This window comes from Pteropus medius, unplaced genomic scaffold, assembly GCF_902729225.1.
Source record: "Pteropus medius unplaced genomic scaffold, Ma_sr-lr_union100, whole genome shotgun sequence".
In the NCBI taxonomy this organism is placed as follows: domain Eukaryota; kingdom Metazoa; phylum Chordata; class Mammalia; order Chiroptera; family Pteropodidae; genus Pteropus; species Pteropus medius.
The window spans coordinates 1,771,202-1,777,201 of NW_024342466.1; the positions used below are offsets into that span (position 1 = coordinate 1,771,202).

The 6,000-nt window shown below is 53.6% G+C and overlaps 1 pseudogene; it reads left to right on the forward strand.

The window, feature by feature from the left end:
- The first annotated feature begins 1,090 nt into the window (after positions 1-1,090).
- Positions 1,091-1,206, forward strand: LOC120601853 (uncharacterized; annotated as a pseudogene).
- The last annotated feature ends 4,794 nt before the right edge of the window (positions 1,207-6,000 follow it).

Sequence of the window (6,000 nt, forward strand, 5' to 3'; positions counted from 1 at the left end):
GAGAGGACACAATCTTAATTCCATTTCTTCTTCACCAAGTCCAGACCTTTCACTAAACGACACATCACTGACAAAAGTCCCGCGTAATCTGACCTCATTTTTCAGCGGAGAACCGCCCCCTCTCCTGCTCCCCTCCGTCTTTACCTCGTCCTCATGTAACCTGCCCCCATGGGACAGTCCCACGTCGCCCCCACATCTCCCCTACCAGCCCCGTCAGGACAATCTCCCCCTCGGCTAAACTTCTGCAGGGCCGTTGTTTATTTTTTGCAGGTTGTAAATAGCAGAGAAACCAACTCAAATCGGCTTGGTGAAAAGGGATGTTTATTGGCTCCCAAATCTGGAAAGTCTGTGGGTTACTGCTAAGCGAGGCTTCGTTCTCTCTGTAGTGTCTCATTCTCTGTGACTGACGTCTCCATCCCGCCTGGTGGCATAGGGTAGCACACTTCTCTAGTGTATGTCAAGCGGGCCATGTTTTGGCAAACATCAAATCATTTAAAGAGTTATAGGGCCTACAGGACTTTCCTCGGGCTCGCCGTGTTTATCTGTTTATGTAGTCTGCGTGTTCATGAACCTCTCGCCCCACGTGTGATTAGAACGTCTGACTACTCGAGCATCTTTTCCGTTTTTCGGGGCCCTGGGAAGTGCACACCATGATGTATGTTATTAATGACTGAAAGTCATATTAATTGATGGGTAACTAGTACTTTTTTCTTTCACTACTTGTAGCGAATGAAAATGTGTTCCTTCGAAGTTACCGTTGCATGCTTTTGAGATGAGTCTAATCTCTTACTGAACCGACTTAGCGGAAGGCGAATGCGTTTCAAGTTTGTCATCTCTGACTCGTCCTACATCACTTCATCACAATGCAGTGTCCTTACAAATGTTAATGTGACAACTGCCCGGCAAGGAATTAGGCAAAAAACACCAGCGACTTAGACAAACAAAACCTGTGCTTGAGTTTTAAGACCTTTGGTGTCGGGTTCGTTCAAAACCTAAAAGCGTGGACGTGGCTCCATAGTGGAGGGGTGAGCACGTCTGCTTTACACGCAGAAGGTCCTGGGTTCACGCCCCAGTGGAGCCACGGTCCGTGGTCTACGGCCACGCCACCCTGAACGAGCCCGATGTCTGATCTCAGAAGCTAAGCAGGGTCGGGCCTGGTCAGTACTCGGAAGGGAGACCACCTAGGAAGACCAGGTGCTGTAGGCATAAAAACAACAACAACAACAAAAAACCTAAAAGTGTGATATTTTCATGATATCTGCATTATAGCACCTGATCCGTGGTGATGGTTACTTGTCCCCTTTCCGTTTACAAGGAGGAAATGACTCATTTGGCTGAATTTTTGTGAGTATTTAGTTTGATGAAATGTATTCAAAGCATTTGCCAAAATAACATTTTCCCACGCAACTGGAAAATAGAACCGACAGCCACAATCGGAGTGGCTGCCTAAAACTGAAACTATGCTTTCAACTAAGGCGAAAAATACCTCTTTATCAAAGAAAACTGCGCGGGAGCGGTCACGGGCAAAATGGTTGGTGTCTGTGCTCTCCTTTGAGTCCTGAGAACCTGAGGGTGCCTCCGCCCTCCAGGTCCTCCCTCCCCTGGACGGGCCCCCTTCCTGTGGCACCTCCGTGCTGGAGCCTGTTCTGCCCTTGGCCTTTGGACCTCGCCAAGAAGAGAGGAAAGCGGAACGGAGCGAAGCAGAGAAAATAGAAAACAAAGAATGAACGGCAGACGCAAACCGCCCATATCGACATATCGGAAACCACCCTAAATGCCAGTGGGCTCCATGCCCTGGCCTGGGACTCGGCGGGGGTCTCTGCCTGGGTCTGGGGGCGGGGGGTGGAGGGGGGAGATCTGCGCCCAGCCCACGACCTACTGCTGAGGTTTGCGTTTTCTTTGGAAAGAAAGCTGCGGTCACCTCGGCCTTCCTCGCTGTCTACCCTGCCCTTCTGAGCCCGCGGTGCGGGCCTGGGGAAGTGGCCTGGCCCTGGGCGTGGCTCGGGTGTCAGTGCGGCTACTGCCACCATGCTGGGCCAGGCTCGGGGCTGGGCCTCGTCTCTGTGCCTCCCGGCTCCACGTCACTCGAGTCCTCACCCAGAAGATGGCTGGGCCGGTATTTTCCTCACAAAACACTCAGGGTTGTTTTAGGGACAAAATAAGGCCAAGCGGCTAGATGCAGCATTTTATAGTTTATAAGCACTATTTATACATTTATCTCATTTAGTCCTTATGCCAGCGAGGCAAGCCGTATTATCATTATTGTAAAACTATGAAAACGAAGGTCGTAGAACTTTCCCAAGGTCGCGTGGCTGGTGAGCGGTACTTACGCAGGCGTTCACGCCCTGGAGCCTCACATGACAAGGGACAGAATTTGAGAAAGCCTTGTAGGGTACGTTCCCACCGGAACCGTGCGGTAAGACGAAAACTCTAACTTATGCAAAAAGAGGGGTTCGTTAAGAGGGTTCAAGGGCATAGACGGAGCCCAAGGTCAGCGAGACCTCACAAGGACCAGAGTTCCAGAAAAAGCGCCAGGAAGAGAGGCAGCCGCCCGGCCCGCGCGCTGACCTTCTCTCTCTGGTCAGACGTCAGACCTCACGCCCTGGGCCCCTCGATCCGCTGCTTTTCACAAGTGGGGAACCCCCACTGGGAAAATACAGTGTACGCTGGGATACGTGATCCACTGAAGAAAACACAAGGCTCCGAGTGTCGGGGAAATTAGCCGAGGTTAAGTCTGACCCGCTAATCCCTTTGCAACGGGGTGACATGTTTTCACACGCGGCTTCGCTCCAGGTCTCATAGGTACGTTGCCTCCTCACCGCCTCATGAGGAGGGGTAACCAAAAGACAGGGCCACCTGCTGCCCGGGGCTGAGCTCAGAAGTCGCCTGTCAGGACTCACTCATCACACTCGGCTTCTTAGGTCACCGCCACTGTCTCCGTTCTTTGAAGTCAAGAGCTCTCCTGCTCCCCTCCCCCCCTCCCTCCCTAAACCCTGCAAAACTGCGCCCAGATGTCCAGATACCGTCAGTGGACAGGCGCTGTGACGACTCCTGTCCCCATCTGTGGAGCAAAGGAGCTTCAGTCCTAACTATGAAAGGAAAGGGAACCTCGAAGCAAACCTGCCTCGACCTCATGGAGAATCACCTCCCACGTGTCTACCTATGGGCTTCTCTCTCGCTGTCCCCTATGGGGCACCTTTCCAGGCTGAGCGCCCCAGGCATTGCGTCCCAGGTGAGCAGACGTCTGCACCTGTGCCAGCGAGTTGGTGTCTGCAAAGGCAGATCACACGATGAGGCAACTCCCAGTGATGGGGGTCACAGGCCAGGTGACAAGGGTCCGTATATCGGGTCTGCCGGTCCATCCACAAGCCAATCGCGATGTCATTTCGAACACGAATCCATTCGCTCTTGCGTTGCCAGCACGTGGGCTGGCCCGTGGGCTGGCACCTGGAAGGGACTGCTTTATTTGATCACTTCCCTCTTTGCCATGTGAGAGTCACGAGCTGGGAGTCCATGCTAATCAACGTTCTCATTATGCTCTGGCCCAGACTGGGTTTCCAGGGCGAATCCTGAGACGGGGAATGCACGCCAGAGGTCGTTTGGGAGGTGACCCCGGAAGCATGGATGGGGCGGGGAGGAGATAGACTCAGCTCCGGGACCCCAGGCCAGGCCCTCGGGGCGTCCGGGCGGCAGGACTGAGCAGCCTTCTAGGCTGTCATGGGCTTCGCTGGTAGCTCGCGGGTGACCTGTGTATTTCTGCCCGGAGGAGGGACCGCGGTGAACTTCAGTCCTGGGTGTCCGCCCGGCGGTCGGCTTCTGGAGGAATGTTCCAGGCTCGGCAATCAAGAAAAGCAGCTCGCTGAACCCGAGACTTAGTTTTCTCGCCTGTAAGACGGGAGCATCACTCTCGATCTCCTGTCCCATGGGCACTGCGAGGGGATAACGACTTCCCGGACAGGAGCTTCCAGTGCAGGCGCCTGGCATTTCCCAAAGCGCTCACCGCCCAAGCTTGGGGGAACGCCGACGGCGGACGGCAGACACCCAGGGACCCGGACTACGTGGCAGCTGGACTAGGTGGCCGCTGGCTTTCTGGGATGCCTGCTTCATGTCGGGCACTTGCACACACACGACATCAGAGAGGCCCTGAGGTCGTCCCCGTCATCGTCCCCATTTACAGATGACGACCCAGAGACCCGGAGCAACCCAGCGCCGCACCCTGGGTCCCGTGGGAAGTGGCCCAGCAGGTCACCACGCTGCCTCCTCTCTTTACCTGCGAGGAGCCGAGCGACCCTGCCCCAGACCCTCACCCAGGTGCGGGCGAAGCATGGCATTCACCTGGCATTGTAACGCTGCGGCCAGCATTCTAGGATTCGCGACCGGATTCTAGAAACACTGGCAGTGGCTTACCCGAACTGCTGGCCGCTGATCAGGGAGGGGGCGTGGGGGGCTGAGGAGGCCAAGGTTCTCTGGGCTGCCTGTCCCAGTTCTGGCAAGAGGCCGTGAAGCTGTCAGTCGTGAGGAATTAGGGGGTGGGGGAAGTTGCAAGGCATCAAGCCTTAGCAAGGCTTCTTAACCCCAGCTCCAAATATAGGTCTGGGCGGGGTCTGAACTTCTTGGGGTGGCCTGTCAAGTTGTGTGTGCTTTTCCAGGAAGCAGGTTCATAATTTTTATTAGAGTCTTAATGATCCACGACCCCAACGGTTTCAAACCGCTTCGGCTGTCCCATCTCAGCACAAACACAGTACATCATCGTCAGGGCCTCAGATGAACACAATGAAGTCCACACGGCTTATTCTTCAGAATGGCTTGGCTTCTTCAAGGGTTTTTTTGGTTTTTTTTAATGTGGTCCACTTTAATGTTACGTTTTCATCATTTCGCTATTATTATTTATGAGCTAGGGGTAGTTACCTTCTATGGAGAACTGTAGGGAGGGAAACGCATAATAATTTTATGACCATACGTTCCCTTCTACCTCTTTCTTGTTTTTTGCACTTTCTCCAAAAGGTATAATTTTCTCATCAAATTTAATTTCTTTCTTTCCCTGACACATATTCACGCTCTTTCAGGCAAATGAATGTGCTTCTTTTAGGGAATCGGCAACTTGTAAATTATACTCCTTTTAGTTGTCAGGATAGAAAAAAAAAACCTATTAAAACAGTGTTTATGTTCAAAGTAGGTCTTCTAAAAAGAAAAAAAAAAAAGGATTCTTTTAAAAATAATTCCCCAAACAACCCTTAACAGGTTTGGATTCAAAAGGCTCTTTTCATCACTCGTGTGAAAAGCCACACAAACAGACCCGGCCCCCTTCCCTGGCTGGCAGGTCAACGTCAGGGCATGTCGCACCTGGCGTGTGGCCACTTGGGTACTCGCTGATGGTCTGACGAGGCGCGGCGGTCGAGAGCGTTCCGCTGAGTAGCAGCCGTGTCAGATGTCCCCCGAACGCAAACGCGGGGCATGCACAAGTCACCGAAACGAAACAGCAACGGTCGTGACATATCGTCCCAATCTGAAATAATGACGTGTGGCCAAAAGGACGCATTCGAGCCAGAGATTGGGCTATGGCCATGGCCCTGGGGACAGCCGTGTCCTTCCCCGCCCCTTAGAGGGACAGCAGGACGCGCGCCCCTCCCCTCCTTTGAGAAGTCAAGGACGGAACTGGCACTGAGCATCGAGGGGGCTGCGTGCTGCAGGGGGCTGGGGCTGGGGCGGTCCTCTCTCTTCTCCGAGAAGGGCTGGGGGGAGGACCAGGCCACTCGGACCTCTCAGTCAGTTGCTGTCCTAGAGAGGTGACAGGGAACCATGTGAAGGGGATGCCAGACAGATTACAGAGTGCCTAGCAAAGGTCGAATTTCGGATGAGCAATAGAGACTTTTTTAGTGTAAGCACGTCCCAGGCGGGTACATGTCAGGTGTGTCCCTCACACCGCAGGGGACATACTCATCCCAAAAACCTGTGCGGTTTATCTGAAGCCGAAACGTACCCGACTGCCCTGCGTCTTTT